Here is a 25,846-nt window from a genome sequence, read left to right on the forward strand (position 1 = left end):
TCTAATTTTCTAAGTCTGTTCTCCCAACAAAAACTTCTTTTAGATTCCTATCGCTTCATTTTCCCTAATTTACTCACTTTTTCTAATCATTTCTCATTTGTTCTAATTTCTTCTTCGAATTTTTTCAAAAACACATTTTTCTAAAGTCCCCTTGACTGCTTTGATTTTTTGCCCTCCTCAAACTGCTCGCATCCCCGTCTCTTGATTTATGTGCTGGCTGTTGACCACCGTGCCCCTACCTCCTCTACCAACTACACTCCATGGCTCCCCGACTAAGCCAAACTGACCTTTAAAACCTACCCCTTCTCCCACCTGCTCTTGCTCATGTAATGTACTCATACACCTTGACTATCCTGTTGCCCCGGCTATCCCACTGCCACTGCCTATGCTGAGCCCCCTTCTACCCTCCCTTAGAAGCCCTCTCTTTGGCGCTCGTGCCCATTCAGACAGATCTTTTGTTGACTTGCGCTTCTTCTCATACCACGACCTCCTTGACTATGCTTCTCTCCATACTTTGATTGTGTGCTGCTGTCTCGTCTGTCGGCCTGCCCTTCATCTCTATTTCCTGGTTGTCTCCCTTTGGTCCTGCTACCCAACTCTTCATTGTCTCCAATGACTTGGCCACCATCATGGACTCACAGGTTTTGTTTTTTATTTCTTGCCTCATTTTTAATTACCCCCTTACTTGTTTCTTATCATTTCTTTGGCTTCTCTCTTGCACATTAATACACCCCCCCTATATTCTTTCTACTTCACTATTCCTTCCTTCAAACCCCACCTTCTAATTTCCCCCTTATCTCCAATGATATATTTGCTATTATTCCCCTTGCTCCATAGTTTTATCTTCCTTCACCCCTTCTCCAATTATTTAATCTCTTTTTTTTGGTTTCATTCTTCCCTCCCCCTTCTCTCTCAATTTTATGATTTTCACCCCCCCTTCTATAATCTAATTAATCCCCCTTATTTTTCCCTTTAGTTTCTCCCCTTATATCTCCCCGTTAAACTTTCCCTTGAAAAAGTTCTCCCATTTATAATCTCCCTCTTTAAGAATTTTACTCTTCACTATGGAAAGGGGTGTTGTAAATGTCTACTACACACACACACACACACACACACCACACACACACACACACACACACACACACACACACACACACACACACACACACACATGCCTCCCAAGAGGGATGTGTCTAATTACCAACAACTGACATCCCATCGGGGAATCAACTCACACACATGTGGAGGATCAAATGGAAAATTGCATACCCACAGATAATGTAGTGGTTTGGCGAAGGAATTAAGGGCTTTTGCAAACCCCATGTATAACCCCTTTGAATAGGAGGAATTACACCCGGAAAATATATGACTACAAGGGGGTGTTAAGAGTCACTATGGGGAGGAGCCCTTCGCACCAAAAACAAAACCCCCCACCACCTTGCTCACTTTCCCAATATTATTCAATAGTTAATGTCTTAATTCCATTTAATTTGAGTACTAATTATTACTTTTTATGTGAAGAAACATGGGTACCACCCTACTATAGAACTGGGATATGCTTATACTAGTGACATCACTTCATAATGTTCCATTTTTTCTCTAGACACTACTAGGTGGGGAGTAAGTTCCACATGGTGGGCTTACTCCCCACCATGTGGTCTTACCCTCTAGGTTAGGGTTAGGCCACACACACACACACACACACACACACACACACACACACACACACACAAACACACACACACACACACACACACACACACACACACACACACACACACACAAACACACACACACACACACACAGATTTATGCATAACCTTACATACACACCTATTCACACACATACACTTACACACACTCGTATACACATGCACACACGCGCACACACACACACACACACACACACACACACACACATACACAAACACATAGACATCCTCCCATTGAAGGATGTGTCAATCTATACCCCAATTAAATAAACGGAGGTCTGTATTGATACGATTCGGTATTATAATATAAGAATAAGGATAAAAAATAATAGATTACTTACCAAAACATGGTAAAGTGGATGATCAGACAAGGGATCAATGGATTAAGGTTAGTCACGAATAGTTGACACAGTTATACTAAAATAAAAGAGAGATTGCTAGCACTTCTTTACTAAGGATACTTCCATAGTTGTCTCTAATATATGTATCTACAGTTCCGGACCATAACTATTGAGGATATATAAGATGTGCGATACAATATTATATTGTAGTAGCAATCTTGGAGAAAGATAGATGTACTTAGGGGAGCTTATATGAGATATACATTAGCTCATTGCCCTTTGAAATTGTGTGGAATACATGATATGGTATTAGATGGCCGGTGTAGCCTTAGAGATAATTAGAAGCAATAAGGAAAGGGAAATGGGGAAGGTATTAGAGTATAACTTTTAGTCAATTTGATGAATGTGGTTACCCCCTAAGTGATGAATGGAACTAGCATGGATGAAGGCATGTACTATGATTGTGAGTGGCAAGTATATTGAATATACAATGGACTATAGGTTGGAGTCATTAGACAATATTGATGATCCCATGGGTAGTGATTAGAGACCTATAAGTACTCGTAGGGGCTGAGTTTGTCCAGAGGATCCCGAGAAAGGATGGAAGGTTAAAGAGAGGACTACACATATTAATTTGAAATGTTAAATCATGATAAATCCATATCCCACCTTACCGTTAGATGTGTGTACACGAAAGGAGAGAATGGATACCAGTGATCACTGCAAGTGCTAGGATTAATAGTGAGATTGCAGTCAGAGATTTCACTGACTGTGAGAAGGATAGGTAGTAGCCAGGATTTATTAGGGACAAGTACCAAGGGACTGCCTTGGTTAGAACGTCTTCCCCTCCCATCGAGGATTGTGGCATCCAATGGAAAATATGGAGTAAGTTAGTGAGGAAGAGCGGGAGTGGAAGTAATTTGAAGTGAAGAACTTGTTGAAGACCTGGGTGTGCACGTCCAGACATTTGTAGGAGAGGACTGTAGATTGAAATCACAGCATGGAAACAACACAGGTAAGTTACTACCTAGAGATGTGCAATACCGTGAGAAATCAGACGAGGCCCGTGAACTACATACGTTATGTTTAAACTTACCTTCTTAGTCCCCTCCATATAGTTCATGAATTTAGAGGGGAACACTAGTTTGATTAGTGCATTATAACGAACATCTGAGACCATTTTTTGGTAGAGGAGCGAAGATGGGCTGGCTCAATAGCAGCGAGCTCCTCAATAGATAAAGGGAGATACATCGACCAACCTTCCCTGATATAGCGTGAGACCTTTAGACGTGCATGAAAGAGGGACCTTGCACCTCATCGACCTTTCATTGTGCTCTCACACCTCTTGCAAGATGCATCTATTCTATCCTACGGGATCCTACACTCCTTGCCTTCCTCCTTCCTCTTCTGTCCTTGCCCCCCCTCACCCCGCCTCGTCTCCGCCTCCCCCTCAATTTTCTCCCCTTTCTCTTCTTTCTCCCTGCAGCGGGAGCATTTGCGCTTGTTAAGGCAAAAGAAAACCTTGGTGGTGACCCTTGGTCTGGCCAGAGGGGCTCTATGGTAGCACCCTCGAATCCCACTGCTGTTCGATTGAGGAGTATCATACTGTTGCCACATAACAGAAAAATTCTGATGAGTAAAGAAAAGAAATATAGCATCTTCATACATGCATTATTTGATAACCCTCTACTTGAAATGTTTTCAAGTAAAAAACTTTTTATAGACTTTCTCTATCACCACAAGATGGATAATGTGATTGACTTCATAAAACATATTAACATTGCTTGGCAGTTCTCTGAGAATTTAGCATCTTTACTTTGCAAACCTAGGACAATATTCAGAGATGGGTCAAAGATTATGTGTCCGTGTGAAAATAGTACTTTTAGAAAATTCATTAAAATGGAATGGGGACATGTGTGTACCATTGACAATGAAATTGTGATTGAGAATACATTAAAGGAATATTTGAGGAAGGGATTAGGACATATCCCTAGAAAATAGTTGAGCATTGATGGGACACTAAATGTGTTATATATGATTTGGAACCAAGTAATCACACTAAATCTTGAGTTGTTGGAAATATTGAACCCAATGGAGAGGGAATTTGGAGTATTTTGCAGTAACTATTTGGAAAAACTAGCGGAGAAAAAGAAACTCTACATTGTGGCAAATAGGGATCCCTTAAAGACATCGTCTATAATGAAAGAAGTGAAGAGACTAATGAGATCCCTCCTTATTACCTCTACAGATAAGTCAGCTTTGATGCCAGCATATATTTGTAAGAAGTTCCAAGTAGTATTAAGGGTATCCAGTAGGGATTTTGCGAGAGTGGATAACCCAGACATCTTAGACCGACAGGTCAAAGATATTCAAAACTTGAACTTGAATATTACTCTGGAATCTCATACTTTGCCATATCTAATGGCCACTTTCAAAGCTCACAAAAACACTTTCAGATGGATTACTAATGCACATCTTTGTATATTCTTGGAATTGGCATCATTAATCACTTTTGCATTACAAGCGTGCTTGGATCCCATCATGAATTCATCTAGGGGTCTCCAAGAGAAAATTGGATTGGAGGCCAACATTACAGTGAGTGCATTTTGGATAGTTAGTTCCATATACGAGGTGAAATTGAATTTACCACAAAGTATCCAATCGGTCTTCACTGTAGATATAGGTAAATGTTATGAAAATATCCCTTTGGATAGGGAATATGGGTTGAAGAAAGTGATATCAAAAGTCATCAGCATGGCCTATAGAGGAAAGAGAAAGAGGTATTTGAACCTAAATTGGAATAGGAAAAAAGCCTCATGGAGTGATAGAAGAAGTAAAACTATGATATCATGGTCGGAACATGAATGTATTATGATCAATATGTGGCTCTTGGAAAACATGCACTTGAGATTAGCAGAGCAAGTTTATAAACAAATCTCAGGCATACCCATGGGATTTTCCTGTTCACCCTTATGGTGTAATCTGTATTTACATTGGTTTGAGCTTAACTTCATTAAGAAACTGTGGAGGAATAAGGATTGGGGGAGATTATCCCAATTCAAACACCCATTTAGATATATGGATGATATATTGTTAATCAATGTGGATTCCCCAAAGGAGTTTTTCAAAATACAAGATAATGATGAGATAGACCCACTATGCATTCACCCCCTTTAATTATTGGAGATAAAAGACACTACTGTGGATGTACAAGTTGGAGAGGATGGTAGTGCTACAGGAGTGAGAGCCAATTTTTTGAGCATGTCCATTATAGTTGCCAATAAAAGCAATGGAATAGCAGTGACCAACAAATATGATAAAACTGAGTCCCTAGACTACCCTACATGTAAATTCATCTTGGCGGATAGTAACCGACCCTTATCATTCTTCGAGAAAGTAATCCTGTCCCAAGTTATATACTGAGAAAGGGGATTTCAATGCCTTTGGGCAGATTAAAAAATTGATCAAGAACTTTGAAAAGAATGGGTTCAAGAGGGATAAAAGTAGAAGACTTGTGAGGAGATTTTTACCAGCAAGAGTTCCCTGGATGCGACTTGGATCTGCAAAAATTGAGGAAGTGGCTAGGTAAATACACCTCCACAATCCACAATTCAGTGAAGTACTTAAATTATATATTTCGTTTATGGGCAGTAGTCTGACCCAATCCAAAGTGATGGGCGGTTTACTGCCCTCACTTGGATTGTGTGTTGGACCTGCGGGAATGCGGCAGGAGGGTCACACACACACACACACGCATGCATGCATGCACGTACACACACACACATCCTCCCATTCAAGGATGTGTCGATCTATACCCCAATTAAATAAACAGAGGTCTGTATCGATACGATTCGGTATTATAGTATAAGAATAAGGATAAAAAATAATAGATTACTTACTGAAACATGGTAAAGTGGATGATCGGACAAGGGATTAATAAGATTAAGGTTAGTCAGGAATGGTTGACACACTTATACTAAAAATAAAGAGAGATTGCTAGCACTTCTTTACTAAGGATACTTCCATAGTTGTCCCTATTATATGTATCTACAGTTCTAGACCATAACTATTGAGGATATATAAGATGTGTGATACAATACTATATTGTAGTAGCAATCTTGGAGAAAGATAGATGTACTAAGGGGAGCTTATATGAGATATACATTAGCTCGTTGCCCTTTGGAATTGTGTGGAATACATGATATGGCCATAGTAGCCTTGGAGATAATTGGAAGCATAAGGGAAATGGGGAAGGTATCAGATTATTACCTTTAGACAATTTGATGAACGTGGATACCCCCTAAGTGATGAATGGAACCACCATGGATGAAGGGATGTACTATGATTGTGAGTGGCAAGTATATCGAATATACAATGGACTATAGGTTGGAGTCATTAGACAATATTGTTGATCCCATGGGTAGTGATTAGAGACCTACAAGTACCCCTAGGGGCCAAGTTTGTCCAAAGGATCCCGGGAAAGGATGGAAGGTTAAAGAGAGGACTACACATATTAATTTGAAATGTTAAATCACGATAAATACATATCCCACCTTACCGTTAGATATATGTACACGAAAGGAGAGAATGGATACCTGTGATCACCGCACTAGGATTAATAGTGAGATTGTAGTCAGAGATTTTACTGACTGTGAGAAGGATAGGCAACAGCCAGGATTTATTAGGGACAAGTACCAAGAGACTGCCTTGGTTAGAACGTCTTCCCCTCCCATCGAGGATTGTGGCATCCAATGGAAAATATGGAATAAGTTAGTGCAGAAGAGCGGGAGTGGAAGTAATCTGAAGTGAAGAACTCGTTGAAGACCTGGGTGCGCGCATCGAGACGTTTGTAGGAGAGGACTGTACACTAAAATCACAGCATGGAAACAACACAGGTAAGTTACTACCTAGAGATGTGCAGTACTATGAGAAATCAGACGAGGCCCGTGAACTACGTATGTTATGTTTAAACTTACCTTCTCAGTCCCCTCCATATAGGTCACGAATTTAGAGGGGAACACTAGTTTGATTAGTGCATTATAACGAATGTCTGAGACCATTGTTTGGTAGAGAAGCGAAGATGGGCTGGCTCAGTAGCAATGAGCTCCTCAATAGACGAAGGGAGATACGTTGACCAACCTTCTCTGATATAGCGTGAGACCTTTAGATGTGCATGAGAGAGGTACCTCGAACCTCATCGATCTCCTCATAGAAATCTAGGATACACGGCAGTCTTGGAGAAGCGAGGCGCAGGGTTACCTAGGACCCAAAGGAGCAGTTGAGTGTCCCTAAGGGATGTAGGGAAACTATTGGCTCCACCAGAATAAGACTAGAAGCACCGTCTCCACTGGTAGAAATCGAATATGCATGCAGTCGTGTGTTCTATTGCTTTGGCGCTAGGCATTCGCATATACTATTACTTCTGAGAACCATCATAGCTGATGAAAGGTTGGCCAAAACGATTTGCATTTTGAAGAGTTATCCCAGTCCGTGTCGGGCTTGCACGAGGTCTAATAAACCAGACCCTTTTGAGAGTCGACTGTAGGATGGTTGAGGGCACTAGACAGGCCCCAAGGAAATCGAGAGTTAAGGGAATAGCTACGTGAAATGGGCATATGAAGCGCCACGACACATATACGATCGCGAATGGGCGACAACGGCCATGACTCATAAATGGTCGCGAAATATGAGATCTGAGGTGATGAATAGCCGTGGAAACGATGTCGATGGCAGACTAGAGATGTATAATGGATAGGAGGTGCATTTTCCCTTCTTGTCCTATAGACTAAGGTTCTTTAAGCACTTTCAAAAAAGTTTGGGACATCCAGAGGTATCTCTGCCCCACAGCACCGTTACATATTATGGTTACTGGCAGGATGAGGCTCCGTGATGGTTGAGGGTGATAGTTAAGCCCCAGGACAACCTAGAGCAAATACATCTTTCAAAGGGTGAGAGTAGATTTAGCGCCGCTGTTACCACTTCATGAAAAGATTACATGTTTTGCTATTCCGTTAGGATGCACATTATACGTTTTAGGCAACCAAAAACGTATACATTGGGAGTCATTTGAGAGATCACAACTTTAAGATAGGGCCGACAGACTATGTTAAACTGTGAAATAACCAAGAACACTTTGAGAGTTAGAAAAGAATACTAGTTAATCGTCATATAACATTTTACGTGGATTAGTACGGGGGATGAGACGAAATGCTAGGAGCCATTATGAGAGTTTTATGTCCACTACAATATGTTGAAATACATAAAGGGTGTAATGTTCTCCACTGCCAGTGACACTACTCAGATGCATCCTTGAGTGAGACCTACGAGTCCCAGGGCTAGTCCTAAAGCATTGATCTAAAGAGAAAAAATAATGCTTCTACGTTGCTCTACACACTTCTGTTGACAAACAGTTCTGAGGAGCTTAATTTGGGAAGAATTTGTGGATTGGGTTGTCGATTGATCTATTGAGGAGATAGCAAGATCAATTTCAGTTTGACACCTTTAATTTTTTTTGTAGTTGTATCAAAGAATTGGAAACATTATAATAGAAAGATTTAGTCCCTTTCTAGTATGAAATTCATGTATATCTATATAAGGGAGAGATGTAGGACTTGATGTGTTTTGTTGCGTGTATACCTATAATGGTATCAATCAAGTGAACATATTAAATAAGTATGCATTAGAATCAATTCTAGATATTTTCCAATAGAATATTATATACACAAAGTTTATATTTAAACAGAAAGCTGATTTTACAATATGTTAGTTTACTATGTATATATTAACGGAATGTGGGCTATTATAGTGATGATGATAGCTTAGTTAAAATCTAGCTCATATAGGATTGAACAAGTTCGATTGCATAGAGAAATTTGAAATATTCCATCATGACCTATTTGAAAATTCCCAATGAGTAAGGAATATACTAACATGTTAATAATCGTCATGAGAATAATGAGACTCTATTTGATATACTTACATTCAAAGAGTATTCCCCTTGTGTTTGATATTACCCTTGGATTTGACATTTTACCAGTTTCATATTACCATTAAGTATATATTTTAGATAGATCTAAGTGCCAAAGTGTTAAATATTGCTAATCGGGAGGAGCGACATGGATAACAACTGTGTGCCAGCATGGAGGCCTACAGTCCCACATTCAAAGGCCCTTGTTCTAACTTGTCCTTTATGTGGATGGGTGCAGGCGAGTTGGCACACTTCTCAACCAGATTTGCTGAAGAATTGGCACACTACATACTACCGGCGAAATGGATAGATGCTTATAATCATCCTTTGATATTAGCTGATTTATAACTTTTGGCTAATACTGAGAATTTTGGGATTAGATTGTTCTTTATATGAGTATACAATAAACATGGAATTTTGAATCAACTCAGTGATCTTTAGCTTCTGCTGTGATTTTGCAAATGTTTGGGCAAAACAACTTACCACCTTTCATCAAGAATAATTGTAAGGAAGTTTTGGAAAAAAGGAGGACTGCTAATGAATGAATTGGGACACCTTGTTATCCCCTTCCAATTTATAGTCAGTTGCTTATATTATAGAATCTTTACTTCCAACAAAACCAATGTAATGATTTATAATATTTTTTGATCCAGCTATGTGGGGAACAGTAGGACTTGGGATTTAAGGAACTGTGGAGAATTCCTGCAATTACAAACAATAGATTTGAAGCTGCCTAATGAACTAAGGAAATGAATGATTCAAAGGCATTAAAGCTATACGATTCTTAATATATCAAAGATGTTGGAGTGAGATAGGAAAAAGGGTAGTAGAAATGTAGGTTGAAACACACACTTTTTTTTTTTTGGTTATAGGTTGAAACACACACACACACACGCGCACACACACACACACACACACACACACACACACACACACACACACACACAGATGCACAGGCACATGCATGCACGCACGCACGCACGCATGCATGCATGCACACACACACAGTTGCCCCCCAAGGGGGATGAGTCTAATTATCAAAACTGCGATCCTATGGGGGAATCAACTCACCCACATAAGGAGGATCGAATGGAAAATTGCATACCCACAGATAATTTAGTGGTTTGGCAAAGGAATTAAGGGCTTTTGTAAACCCCATGTATAACCCCTTTGAATAGGAGGAATTACACCCGAAAAATATATGACTATAGGGGGGTGTTAAGAGTCACTATGGGGAGGAGCCCTTCCCACCAAAAACAAAACCCCCCACCACCTTGCCCACTTCCCCATGAAGCTCGTAACCGAGAGAGCGCACACACACACACACACACACACACACACACACACACACACACATGCACGCAAGCACGCACGTACGCACGCATGCATGCACGCACACACACACGCATGCACGCACACACACGCATACACACACAGATTTATGTATAACCTTACATACACACCTAATACACACACATACACTTACACACACTTGTATACACACGCACGCGCGCACACACACACACACACACACACACACACACACACACTTCCTTGCTGGGATTTCACACATAATCAGGTTTGGAAGTATGTGGCTGTTCTTTAGTCACACACACACTCACACATTCATAAGTTCTATATGTTCTTGCAGTGGAGCTTTAGTAAAGTGATGCACTTACGTACGCTCACTCTATAATATCCTCCCACCATACAATAATTTCTCTAACTCAAAGCTAACCGTGTCTTATTTTGCCTAGGCCTTAATAAGCTATTCTTCTCGCATCGGGATTCCTTGATACCATCCTGGTCTCACTGAAAACAAGAAGACTATGATATGGCCATTTATTTATGATAATTACCTTTTTACCATAAGGAATGGTAATCAGTCCCCTTGCCACTAAAGCTTTGGTGAATTAATCCAACTATTCGTTCCTTGGGTCTCTATTTTACTTGGTATTACATTTTGTCCTTCCCTCGAGTTACCTATGACAGTATATTTAAGGAGGTAATGCCAAATGGTTTTAAGAATGAGAATGTCATTCCCTTGGATTCCCGCTTCTAAGCTCTCAAAGCCCATTAAGTTGAGTCAGAAAAGGATGATTTGAATCCATTTGCTATACGATCATCCCTAGCAGACTGATGACTATTCCTAGTTTCCCCATATCGCCCTTCCAGAAAACTCTCCTTACATCCTAATTACCTACTTTGCTGTGATTCCTAAACTTCATCTCCCTTTGACTTTGCCGACCTTTCCCTCCCTATCCACCACTTCAAAGGCAAAATGGCTTCTTTGGTTGCTAAACGATCGAATGAAGGAATCATGCGTAGGAGACAATTCCCTGGCTTCTCAGGTATTCCGTCTGTTCTTTTCCGAGTTCTTCTGGTCTCTCTTGATCCATAGCCATGGCATTGTGGCTTGTATTTGACCTTTGCCATTTCGTTCTCCTTCTATATGCGTTTTCCTCACTTCTCTTTTCCCTTTCCCTTACTCCTGATTCCTTCACCCCTTCGAGATTTCCTTCTCATAGTCTACTCCTTCTCCCGCCTCATACCTCCAGCTTTCCTTATATCCCATCTCTCCCTTTCCTTCCACTCATGCTTGGCTGAGCAAACTATGCAATAGCCCAGTCCCGCCGTCATGGTTTGGTGCCCTTTTCTCTTCCTCCACCGTTGCTTTCCCTTTCACTTGCTGTTCCAAGGCTCTATTTACGATCTGGAAAGTCCCTAATACGTTTGTTGTCCATTTTGGGCTGTTCTAAATCTCGAATTTGGTGGAAACATTGCCTTGACTATCTCTTATAATCTAAATGAGCAGGTGGTTGCTGCAAAAAATAGTTTTAATGGCCTAGTTTTTCGTCCTCCTATTAGCAATGTTAGATAATGGCATATGTGATATCTCATTTGGGATCCCAGCTAATCGGCAATCATACTGCATATTCCATCAGGAGCAGTGTTATTGGATGTTGTCGCTACTATTTATTCTCCCGCTTTAATTTGATACAGTTCATGGCTGTTTATGTTTACTGTTTTTCCTAATTGCTTGTGGTCATTTAAGCAGCAAAATTTGCCCTACTATGGCTAGGTCTAAGAGCATAGGCAAAATCTTTTTCTCACATTGAGGCCTAGTTTTTTTCACTAGTTCCAGCTTCTGACAGCTCATCTTTGAGCTCTAAATAGTTAGTGTCAGTAAGCACCAGTTCAATTCCTACTGTCTACTACTGTTTATGATGTCTCCTTTCTCATTCATGTAAATTTCAATGCAATTTCTGGGTATAACTGTGTGTGACTACTTTGCAGGTTCATGAATTCTAGACTTTTGCTCACTCTTATATAAGTGCATGTCTTGATGAGAATGACTTTTTTGTGCAAGGTTCTTGCTTGTCCCATAGGGATTTTGGAGCTTTGATCTTAATACTCTAGTCGTTTTTGAATAAGAAAAGATCTTTTACGAAGTTTCCTTGGTTGTCCTTCCTCTCTCTGCTGCCAGGAATCAGACTCATGTTCATTCTGGCAGTCTACTTGATGTATACGCAGATCACAAGCTCAGTTGTAGTCTCAAACTGACATCCCTACCTCCCTCTTCCTTCCTCCTCCCCCACCTTTGTTCAATTAATCTTTTTCCAGTTTGTATATAGTCTTAGATCTCATGGTTGATTCTTGGTGCTATTCTTGACTGTGATAACAAAGCAGTTGAGGACTAGGACACCTGCAGTCCCAAGCTAGAAGATGTGTCTATTTCTAATAAATACTTCTCTTGGATGGATGCAGGTATCAGTTCTCGACACTAGGATATGCCTCAATCAAATTTCCAAAGAGATCTGTGATTTTTTTTATAAAATAATTTCAATTACATATTCTAGTCTTATTCATCATATTAAGATCAAGTTGACTAGCTTCATAGAATTGTAGTTGTGATTTTCAATATATATCGAAGCGGGAATTGTAATATTTTGCAATTCTTATCATAAAAATGACTTTGGCTAGTTTTCATAAAATTCCAACTTCAGTTTTCTGGGTACACATGAATGAGAATGATATTTGCTGTCTTTTTCATCCATAAAACTCCACTTGCAGCTTTCTTTTTATACCAGGACAGATCCGCTACCTGTTCCCAGGAGTGTTTTCTTAGTCCTAACACACACACACACCTTCTCACTTCTGTCTTCATTAGGAAGATGGATAGTGGTTTCTGCCTGGTGTTAGTTCTAATCCTCATCTCCAGTATTACTGCCTTTGCTACATTTGTCTATATCTTGACTAACCCCACTTCTTGCACCTCTTTAGGGATGGAACCCCATGTTGTTACATAGAGGATATGCTGCAGAAAATCCAGGCCCCTCACCAGCGGTTCAGACTATTTTGTCATGCATCAACAATCAATCAACTCATGATAGCATTAATTGTGCTCAAATCCTTGAAGTCCCTCATGCCACGACCCTTACAGTAGTCTTAAGTCTGAATGATTGGGTGAAAGTCCTCATCTCCTCCAAGGATATTCCTAAAACCCAAGCATTAGTTATGAGTCTTTGGGAAAAGGTTGGCAGCATTTTGGCCCAAGATGCCAAGGACTTGGAAATCTTTGCTAATGAAGGCTTAATCCTTTTCAATTTTCTCAGATCCCTTTGTGGTCAAATACCTTTTAGTTCTATGGCAATTGCTTCTCTAGATAAACAATGTGGTTCAACATTTTTTGATGATGATGAAGTGACAACCACCGTTGTCAAAGACTTTCAATCCAGTATGGGGGAATCCACTACATCCTTCCATCTTGACGTGCTCACTAAGATTGCCAAAATCTTTCCATTTATTCCACCAAGATAGGTTGAGATGGGTAGTGTCTCCGTTGACTTCCAAATGTGGAGATTGGGCAATCTGTCGACATGTGCGCCTATGGAAACTTGGCTTTTCATTGCCAACCTTCCTCCCTCTACACTTGATGAGTGTCGGTTGAACGCCCTTAATGGTGTGCAATTGATTCCAAACAATGAGATTGTTAAAACCGTCAAGTTATTTAGGATGTGTGACATGGATAGCTCTAAGTGTCCTACCCTTGTTGGAATCTTTGCTCGCACCAAAGGAGCAATGGAATTTATAGTGGATGAAAGTGACATGTACTACACTAAGAATATTTGGAACCTCTTCAGACCATATCTTAAGTGTGCATGCAACCTCTCGAACATGTGTGGCAAGGCTCTACCTTGTGAGCATAGCATAGTATGGTTTGACCACTGTATATGGTTTTGGCTTAATCACTTGGAGCAACTATTCCCAAAGAAGAAGCCCAGGGTTCAGCTAGATCTTCTTCAATCATGGTTGGGTGGACAAGCTAAAAATGTGATCTTAGCTCAAATCACTCATTTGTATGTTAGAGATTCAAGTAGGTTCGTTCTTGTTTGCATTTGGTACATATGAAGGTGTGAAAATTATTTTGGGACACCTGAAGCCTATTACCTCCGTTGCTTCCCCTTCTATTGATTCACTTGACTTCTCTATTAAAAGACCTAGAGGAGGGATCTCCATCCTAGGCAGGGACTATGATACTCCAAGGTCTGGGAGTCCTCGGGTTATGAAAGAGGCTCTGCATACAAAGCCAGAAGAGGCCGCACTTATAGGATGAGGGGTGCCTGGGAGGATGATAAGCCCCAGAAATCGTTTGGAAATTTCTCTTGAAAGTTGCTCAAGTTCATGGTTTTATGTAAAAGATATATTTTTTAATGCTCTGGAAGCATTAATATTGGCATTATGTATTGCAGGAAACATGCATCTGCTTTTCATAAGTTACCAAATAAAGGTAAGAAATTCTCTCACTTTCTCTATGTCAATCACATATTCAAGGAGATTCCTCCCAAAGATGTCATTTTGGAAGCATAGACTTAGTGGTGAGGACCACTGTAGGATTGAGGCTTGGCGGGACACACACACACTTACACTTGCCTCCCAAGAGGGATGAGTCTAATTACCAACTGAGATCCCATGGGGGAATCGACTCACCCACTTGTAGAGGATTGAATGGAAAATTGCATACCCACAGATAATGTAGTGGTTTGGTGAAGGAATTAAGGCCTTTTGGAAACCTCATGTATATAACCCCTTGGAATAGGAGGAATTACATTCGGAAAATATATGACTACAAGGGGGTGTTAGGAGTCACTATGGGGAGGAGCCGTTTGCACCAAAAACAAAACCCTCCACCACCTTGCCCACTTTCCCATGAAGCTCGTGATCGACAAAGCACCCAAAGCTAGGCGTGGCATGAACGAGTTATCATGGAGGAGAAAAAAGTACTCAGTACTTAGAGCCCTAGCACATGCGAAATTAATTCCTTGCATTCTTGCCCTTAGCATGGTCCCCAACGGCCACCCGATGGCCTTAACCCAGAAGGAATACGAGGGGCATCGAGCCCAACGTACAAAGAAGACATCAAGTCTTTAACATTTACCTCCTTGACATCTCTGACAACTCGATCTCTGAGGCACCCTAAGCGTTAGAGAGGGCATAGAGATTCTTGGCGTGATGGCCCGACCCTGACAGAACTTTGCGCAACATGACGGAACCTCGAGAGGTGTTCCTCATAGCCACCAAGACTATGGAGGGCACACAGGTGAGTTGAACTAATTCACTCCCCTTCACTCCACTCCGCTTCTCTTGCCTGTCTTCAGAAAGGTCTTTTCCCCCCTCACCCAGTGGGAGCTACTGCACTCAAAGAGAAGCCTCACCAGCTCCCCTCCTTTCCCATGCACCTCTACACCCGAAGAGCTACTTTGAATACTCCCGATACCAGTTGAAGGCTCATTGGGCGTGATGAAGCAGCTGGAGACAGCCCACGGCCAACCTACAAGCCCTCGCACGTATAGTGTGAGGTGCTATAGATCTTGAGGCATGACAAGATGTTGGAAGATAGATGAAAGAAGAAACGGCCCTCCCTCGCCTTTGCCATACTTCGACCCCTTCCCTTGCATCATGTTTTCATCAAATAGACGCTTGATTTTTCGAGGATTCCCTATATACACATTCAAAACACGATCAACTCCCGCTACAGGCCATGTGTACGACGTGAGCTCCTTCATGCATTTTGAAGAGAACGTAGCATGGAGTCTCTACTACTAAATGGCTTTCCTTATGCTCCAGAAGCGGTGGAGCTAACCTGTGAGTGCCAGCCTCAGGCACTGAGGAGCAGAAGAGAATGCGAGGCTACAGGGACACTCGGGTGACCCTGACTCAGTTCATTTTCGCAAGATAAAATGCTATAAGCCATTGTTGGAAGCTGCCACTGGCTTGGCAATCTCGAGCAGAGGCCGCAAACTCGACATGCCTAATGCACTTACCTTCGCTCACGTATATGACCTTAAATGTGGTTGAGGTTGGGTAGCAAATGGTTATACATTCTACGATAATGGCACTTAGAAGTACGTCGAATTATTATGCAAACGAGGAAGCGTCCTTAGATCGATTTGGAAAACGTGTGCATTCTCAATATTCCTCACGCATGAACGCTAGTCTGTTGATATGGATCGAACGCATTGTAGTGTTTTCTTAAGGTAGCTGCCCCCACTATATAACTTATGCGCATGGTTTAAGACAAGGAAAGCATGAGTGCTAGAAGAAGCATGATGAAGCCTCACATGACGATGACCACAGTTCCTGGAGGCGTAGTCCTTGAGCGTTGGTTGTAGTCATAATGTATATGAGCGGAAACTGAGGCTCGATAGTTTACATTCGGGTGAAACTATTTTCCCAATACACTAAGTCTAATTTGGGAACAAATGCGATTCTTAGCAAACCCTGCATGGGCCGAAACAACGAAGCGATGTAATTAGTTCTGTTCTGACGTAGGCTTTGATTTGCTTCGATATGGTATCATTGTTAGTCATTCCTTTTCAGTTGTAATCGGACACAGAAAGCATGAGAGAGGCCTTAAACTTGTGAAATCCTAGCGCCTCATTACTCCAAGAAGTTACACTAGATGTACTCAGTTCAGAGCTTATGTCTTACTGTAACTCTGCTTTCGATGGGATATTAACCTTGCAATCGCCTGGCCAGGAAATGTTTTGAATGGTCAGAGGCTATAATGTACTCTGTCACGATTCTATAGTTGAGATCTACATTACTTTTCTACATACATGTGCTTGACTGCTACTCCTCAACCCCCTATAATGGCTTGCTATGGGTGATGATTTAAATGCTTAAGCTTCATAATTTAACTTCACATTCATGATTGTATATGTTGGTTTAGCTTATTCAAACTGTGTACAATCTACTCCTTAACCACAGAGGTTCATATTTACTTCATATTCCCTTGAACTGAGCCCGTGTAATAGATAATGGAAGCATGCTAGGATATTATGTTGAACTGTCTGACTCTGGAATAGTCTTGTAGTTTACTAAGCTATCAAGGATTACTATTACTGAAGTTTTTTGCAACTCTTGAGACAGGTTTATTTTTATGATAGTATTATTACCACTTTTTTACATCAGATGCAATGAAGAAAGAATGGATTGTAAGGCCTAACCACTCTGGTTTGACCATGTCATATGGTTCATCGTTAACAATCTGGTTACCTTATTTCCGACCAGGCCTTTGAAAGCAGCCTTCAACTCCATCCTACTATTTATGAAGACCCCGGATATGGTACTGTTTGGAAAAGCCTCCATTACCTTCATGTACATGAGGGAATTGATGCTTATAGTAGTACGGAACCTGGAGAAGAGTCCCTCCCTACCACTACTCCCACAACCATCCCTTGGGATCTGCTCATATGGGGAGAAAATTATAAGAGGGCAAGATGGTAGCAGCAGCCATAGAGCAGTAAGCTCTTCAAAACGAGGCAGATGTCAGTCACATGATGTCAGTCACATGGTGGTGCAGGCTATGGGAGATCCAGGATGCTACAACCAGGCTAATCACGTACCCCAAAACAGATTGAGTGGTAGAATAGTGCAAAGAGCTCTATCCACTTGGACACGAGAGAATCTTAGGTAAGACCCTCAAAGATTATGAGAGGTGGCAAGACAATGTCATTTACGCGAGATGTCAATGCAAAAATGCCAGTTAAGCACCTTTTGTATGACAACAAGGACTGATATTTTATAGGTAAGCAACTCCCCCTCAAAAAGCCTTGTTTACATCCCTCATGGGGAGCTTACCTTAACCACTCACCACACAAAAAAGAAAAGAAAAGGATTTATATCTTTGGATTTTAATAACCCCCTTCTTGATTATTTCTCCATAAATAAATTACTTTTTGACTTTTGTTTGGGTCATAATTTACCACTAGCTAGTGTATGTATAAGGGAAGCCTCTATGAGTTGGTCCTTCAAGGATAATTTGTGAGAAAAATTAATGAAACCATGGCTGGTCTTTAGGGATGAAGGGAACATATGCTGTCATTGCCTTGAATCTAACATGACGAGATTCATTAACAAGACCTGGAACCATGTGGTAACGTTGGACACTAACTTAATTCAGAATGAATAGCTATGTGATAAGGTGCAGAAAGGCTTGAACCACATCCCAAGGGAAGGAATACAAATGATGGATACACTTTATACCATAATGCAAGCTTGGTATAAACTCTTGAACCTTATAGATGGACGGGAAGAGGACAGCCCCCACAAATTAACAAAGCCCTTTGAAAATTTTGCAAGAGACTTCTCGAGACATTTGATTGAGTCTAAGACCCCCCCAAAAGGGGAACCCTTAAGCTTCTCTTACTCTAATGAGGTGCAAAAGGAAATGGACCGGATTACATCCATAGTCCTGGTCACCGCCATGGACAAATCAGCATCCACACCAGCATTTGTATGCACTAAGCTTGCCTTCTCACTAGCATATGAGAGACTACACAGCCCGGAATTTGTTTAGGTGGAGCATGGGGACTCCCTTGGCTGACTGTGGCCAAGGACATTTTGGCATTTCAACTATGTCCTCTCATTAAGTGACTCTCACTACCCTACTTAATGTGCACATACAAAGCACACAAGAGCTCCTTTAGGTGGATAACAAATGCCCATGCATGTGTCTTCTCATGGACGACCTTGGAGTCCCCTCGAAGGCCTTTTGGATAGTTAAATTAGTCTATGACACAAAAATCAACCTGCTAGACTCAATAACATGTGCATTTAGAGCAGACATTGGCAAATGTTTTGAAAACATCCCTCTTCAAGGGGAAACATGCCTAATTCGAGTGATGGAGCAAGTGATCTCCCTTGTCTTCTCTTGGTCAGAGAAGGGGTTCATTGTCCCCCAAAGACGGGGGGAGTAGAATGGCTACAAGTGAGACCATGACACACACCCTCTACTTAAGAGCTGGAATTGATTGAAATAAATACATGGCTCCTTTGCAATATGGACCTATATTTAGGAGGGGTGACCTACAGACAGGTTTCCGGCATCCCCATGGGATTTGCATGCTCCCCCCTTTGGTGCAACCTTTACTTATTCTGGTTTGAATACAACTTCACCAAAAGACTTTGACACCTCAAAGAAAAGCAAGCCTTAAGGAACTTTAGTCACTCAGCAAGGTACATGGATGATATTCTCTTGATCGATGTACCAAATCCAAGACAATTCTTGGATCCATCCACAAAAATGGACCCCAACAACCCATATTGGATTTACCCTTTGGACTTCCTGGAGATCAAAGAAACAACCAAGACATACTCTCCTGATACACACTCAGAACCCCAAGGATGAAGGTTTCCTTTCTAAACATGGCCATCAAAATAGTGCACCCCGGCAATGGAGTAGCGGTCACTAGTAGATTTGATAAACTTGAGGAACTTGACTACAAAGTATACCAATACATTCGGCGAGATGGGAACAGACCAAAATCCTTTTCAGAGACGGTTATCCTTTCTCAGATAATGCCTATACTTTACACAGAGAGTGGGAACTTTAGTGCCTTCATACAAATGGAGAAGCTAATGGGGAAACTTGAAAGGAATGGATTGGATAGGAGCAGAAGCCGAGGGCTGATACTTGAATTCCTCAAAGGCGACTTCCTCGATAGCTCCCTGAACACACGAACAATAGCTCGATGGATGAGTAAGGACCTTCCACCTTGCATATCTCTGAATATATGCTCTAACTAGAACCATATGTAGGGCAGCGGTCCAACCCAGTCTATGAAGATCGGTGGATAGCTGCCCACGCATAGACTTAGTGGTGAGGACCATTGCAGGATTGAGGCTTGGCGGGACACACACACACACACACACACTCCTCCCAAGAGGGATGAGGCTATTTACCACAACTGAGATCCCATGGGGGAATCAACTCACCCACATGTGGAGGATCGAACGGAAAATTACATACCCATAGATAATGTAGTGGTTTGGCAAAGGAATTAAGGGCTTTTGCAAACCCCATGTATAACCCCTTCGAATAGGAGGATTTACACCCGAAAAATATATGCCTACAAGGGGGTGTTAAGAGTCACTATGGGGAGGAGCCCTCCGCACCAAAAACAAAACCGCCCACCACCTTGCCCACGTCCCCATAAAGATCGTGACCGACAGAGCACCCAATGCTAGGATGAGCTATCATGGAGCAAAAAAAAGTACTAAGTACTTAGAGCCCTAGCACATGCATAATTAATTCCTTGCATTCCCACCCTTAGCATGGTCCCCAATGGCCACCCGATGGCCTTATCTAAGAAGAAATACGATGGGCATCGAGCCCAACGCACAAAGAAGACAGCAAGTCTTTAACATTTACTTGCTTGACACCTATGACAACCCAATCTCTGAGGCACCCCAAGTGTTGGAGAGGGCACAAAGATTCTCGGCATGACGGCGCAACCCTGACAGAACTCTGCGCAACAATGAAGGAACGTTGAGAGGTGTTCCTCATAGCCACCAAGACTATGGAGGGCGCATAGGTGAGTTGAACTAACCACTCCACTCCCCTCCTCCCGCCTGTCTTCAGAAAGGTCTTTTCCCGCCTCACCTCCTGGGAGCTACTGCACTCTTGATTTGTCAAAGAGAAGCCTCACCACCTCCCCTCCTTTCCCATGAGCCTCTACACCCAAAGAGCTACTGTGAGTACTCACGGTACCAGCTGAAGGCTCACTTGGGCTCGATGACACAGTTGGAGATAGCCCACAGCCAACCTACAAGCCCTCACACATATAGTGTGAGGTGCTATTGATCTTGAGGCACGACGAGATGCTGGAAGATAGCTGAAAGAAGAAATGGCCCTCCCTTGCATTTGCAATAGTCCTCCACATCGTGTTTTCATTGAATAGACGCTTGATTTTTTGAGGATTCCCTATACACATGTTCAAAACACGATAAACTCCCGCTACAGGCCCTGGGTACATGAGCTCCTTCATGCATTGCAAAGAGAATGGAGCATGGAGTCTCTACTACTAAATGGCTTTCCCTATGCTCCTGAAATGGTGGAGCTTACCTGTGAGGTGCCATCCCTAGGCACTGAGGAACGAAAGAGAATGCGAGGCTACAGGGACACTCGGGTGACCCTATGACCCTAGATCAATTCATTTTTGCAAGATAATATGCTATAAGCCATTGTTGGAAGCTCCCACTGGCTTGGCAATCCCGAGTAGAGGCCGCAAACTCGACATACCTAATGCATTCACCCTCGCTTATGTATATAACCTTAAATGTGGTTGTGGTTGGGTAGCAAATGGCTATACATTCTATGATAATGGCACTTAGAAGTACGTTGGATGATTATGCAAAATGAGGAAGTGTCCTTAGACCGATTTGGAAAACGTTTGCATTCTCAATATCCCTTACGCATGAATGCTAGTCTGCTGATATGGATCAAACACACTATAGCATTTTCTTACGGTATCTACCCCCGCTATATAACTTACACGTATGGTTTAAAACAAGGAAAGGATGAGTGCTAGAAGAAGCACGATGAAGTCTCACATGACGATGACCACGGTGGCGTAGTCCTTGAACGTTGGCTGTAGTCAAAATGCATATGAGCAAAAACTGAGGTTCGATAGTTTACGTTCGGGTGAAACTATTTTCCCAATACACTAAGTCTTACTTGGGAACAAACGGGATTCTTAGCAAACTCTGCATGGGCCAAAACAGCGAAGCGATGTAATTAGTTTCATTGTGACGAAGGCTTTGATTTGGTTCGATATGGTATCACCATTAGTCATTCCTTTTCAGTCGTAATCGGACACAAAAAGCATGAGAGAGGCCTTATACTAGTGAAATCCTAGCGCCTCATTACTCCAAGAAGTTCCACTAGAGCTTATGTCTTACTATAACTCTGCTTTCGATGGGATATTAACCACGAAATTCCTTATCCTGCAATTCCCTAGTCAGGGATTGTCTTGAATGATTAGAGGCTATAATGTACTCTGTCATGATTCTATAGTTGAGATCTACATTACTTTTCTACATACATGTGATCGACTGCTACTCCTCAGCCACCTATAATGGCTTGCTATGGGTGATGATTTAAACGCTTAAGCTCCATAATTTAACCTCACATTTATGACTGTATATGTTGGTTTAGCTTATTCAAACTGTGTATAGTCTACTCCTTAACCACAGAGCTTCGTATTTACTTCATATTCCCTTGGACTGAGCCCATGTAATAGATAATGGAAGCATGCTAGAATATTATGGGCAACTGTGTGACTCTAGAATAGTCTTGTACTTTACTAAGCTATCAGGGAATATTATTACTAAAGTTTTCTGCAATTCTTGAGACAGGTTTATTTTTATGACATATTATTACCACTTTTTTACTGTAGTTATAAGGACTAACATTGATGTGAGCTTATGGAAAATTTTTGGTTAGATGTCTTGTAATGACAAAACGAAGATATAGTGACAATAAATAGTCACATACCTTATAACCTTTTAGGACTTCGGGTGTGATAAGGGTTATTAATACCCTTTAAAAATGATAAAGATCTCAAAAGAAAGATCTTAATGCTCTCTGAAAATCATCACCATGAGTGTCGCCTTCTTGATCAGAAAATTGTTGGGGTTGACAAGGATAACAATTGTGGCTAGGCCTTGAAGACTGTAGTCCCACATTGCATTGTGTTCATGTTCTGACATGCTGTGCTTGTGGATGGATATAGGTGAGTCCGGCCACTTACCTCGATTTTTTGATAAAAGGGATGTACACTGAGAGGGTATATGCGGGCAGACCAGACCAATCTACAATGCTCTTCAAGTCAGGAGTAGTTACCCAACTGAGGAACCCTTGGGGATACTCCCAATGGCAATATGACTGATTTTGAGGCCTATTGGGAGGATCCATGGATTCAGATACCGGGTGGTCCATTGTGACCTAGTTATTATACAAACAAAGCTAAATTAATGGATGATTTTGATCAGTCCTTATCTTGGACAGACTAAAAGAACTATGAAATAGATAATGTCTGAATTCTACTCTTTCTATATATGGATGATAGATGTACATACAAAAATATTTTGACTTTGCAAAATGAGTGTTGATAATGTCTGTCCCATGAAAATTGTGTATTGGCAGCACCTCTTAATGTGGGATGCATTACTCTAAAGGATATAGTATACTATGGAGTGCAAAGACTACATAAAAGTGAAATTGCATGCTGTTTAAAGGGCTTTTTAAAATACGGAATTAGGGAAGTGTAGTAGGGAGGAAGTAGATTTTACTATTCTAATAGGTAACACACACACACACACATCATCATCATCACACTGGTACTACTTACTACCACTACAACACACACACATACATACACACACACTCACAATCACATATACTCTTAGAACACACACACACACACACGCGCACATGCATGCATGCACTCACGCATCCTCCGATTGGAGGAGATATCATGTAGTACCACACATCCTCCGATTGGAGGAGATATCATGTAGTACCTCAATCTTATTGGGGATTTTCTCATTTTAGTGCATTATTATGTGGTAATGTTGAATAAGTAGTACTAGATTTTCCAATTTATGTGGATGTGGATATCTTGACACATGATTAAGGCGATCAATGATAATAAAAAAAGATTAATATAGATGGACCAAAGAGAATGGGAGATGGCTTGCATTTATATGCCAAGGGTATTTTCACACTTGACAGGAATATATCTATTCGATTCATGGTAATTGGAAGTATATGAGATGGATGATACGAAATTATATTGCCATAGTCATCTTAGAGGTAATTAGAGGTGATTAGGAATAGGAAATTGAGAGAGCATCAACTCAATTCTTCTAGTCATTTTATTGAACGTCAGTACCCTCTAAATTATGAATGGAACCACCATAGGTTAAGGAATGTACCATGACTATGACTGAGAAGTATATCGATTACACAATGGGCTATATGTTGGAGTCATTAGACAACATCGATTATTCCATGGATAATGAAAAGATAACTATAAATACCTCTAGGGATCGATATTTTCCAAGGGATCCTTGGAAAAGAAGGAAGGATAAAGGGAGGATTAATTGTCTTAATTTAAAATTTTCATATCCCACGTTACCATTGGATATATGTACACTAGGGGAGAATGGACACTGGTGAATACCACACTAGGATTAAATGTGAGATTGTAGTCAGATATTTTCACTGACCATGAGAAGGGAAGGCAGTAGCCAAGATTTATTAGTGACAAGTACCAGGGGACTGCCTTGGAAGGAATGTCTTTCCCTTCCCTCGAGAATTTTGGCATCCACAGGTAAATCTAGAGCGAGTTAGTAAGAAGGAATATGAGCGGAAGGGTTCCAAAGTGAATAGCTCTCTCGTGACTTGGGTGCGTGCATCGAGACCACTGAAGGAGATGACTTAACATAGAAACCACAGCATGGAGACAGCACAGGTGAGTTATTACCTAGATATATGAACTACGGTAAGAACCAAGATGCGGCCCGCGAACTACGTGCTATATGTCTTCCTTCAAGAAGCAGGAGAGGAGCCTCCATGCAAGAGGTTAAAAGCCAGATAGCTGTTACGAGAGCCCCGTGATCAGTATCATAGGATGGAAGGAGTGTTGAGATATTGAGCTCCACTCGTGATATGCCAGGGTGATCGTTGTGCATTTATGTCACCGACTTGTTAGCTGCAAATGCGGTTGGTACACCGCCCATGAATAATAGCTGGATGACAACTATCTTTATGTACTCTAGTTAGTGGCTCAGTTAGTATGTCACCTTAGTTAGCTGAGTTTGGTTTGAGACCCACATATAGGATTCACCTATTCTTTTGTACTTAGAGTTCTTTTGGCTTTCACAACTAAGAAGAGGAAAAGTGTTTTCAGCCTCCACCTTTGTGTATATTCCCCCATTGTGTATGTGAGAGAGCTGCAAGTGAGACTCCTTCCTTCTCTCCCACTCTCTTCACATGGTATCAGAGCTCGGTAAGGAGCTCAAGAAAGCAAACCAAGTTCGCGGTGTCCTAGTAAGAGGATCAGTGTTGCTTTTCTTTTTTTTTTGAGTTTGGGAGCAAATCTCTGCAGGTAGCACAGCCAGAAAGTGTAAGAGTGCACTGTCTCAGATTGGGACACCCTTCGCGGTGTGGTGAGAGGGTAGTATATGCTACGAGAGACGATAATATTTTTTTGATTCGAGGCCATTTTGGGGCCCGTTTTGGTGGTGGAAGTTTTTCGCAGGCACTCAGGAAAGTGCCATGTTTTTGCTGTGCGACCACTGTTCTACAGGGCAGTGAAAAGTTATCGTAGAAATTACATCGTATGCCTATGCGCAGAGATATTGGGAGTGACAGAATCATTCTTATTTCCTATTAATGCATAATCATCACTAGGAAGTGACTGTATCGACTAGTCAACCTAGTCGGTGAAGCCAACCAGTCAACCTAGTCAGTGGAA

The sequence above is a fragment of the Dipteris shenzhenensis genome, chromosome 21 (genome assembly GCF_047967505.1).
Source record: "Dipteris shenzhenensis isolate YYH24624 ecotype China chromosome 21, Dip_SZ_1.0, whole genome shotgun sequence".
Lineage (NCBI taxonomy): Eukaryota > Viridiplantae > Streptophyta > Polypodiopsida > Gleicheniales > Dipteridaceae > Dipteris > Dipteris shenzhenensis.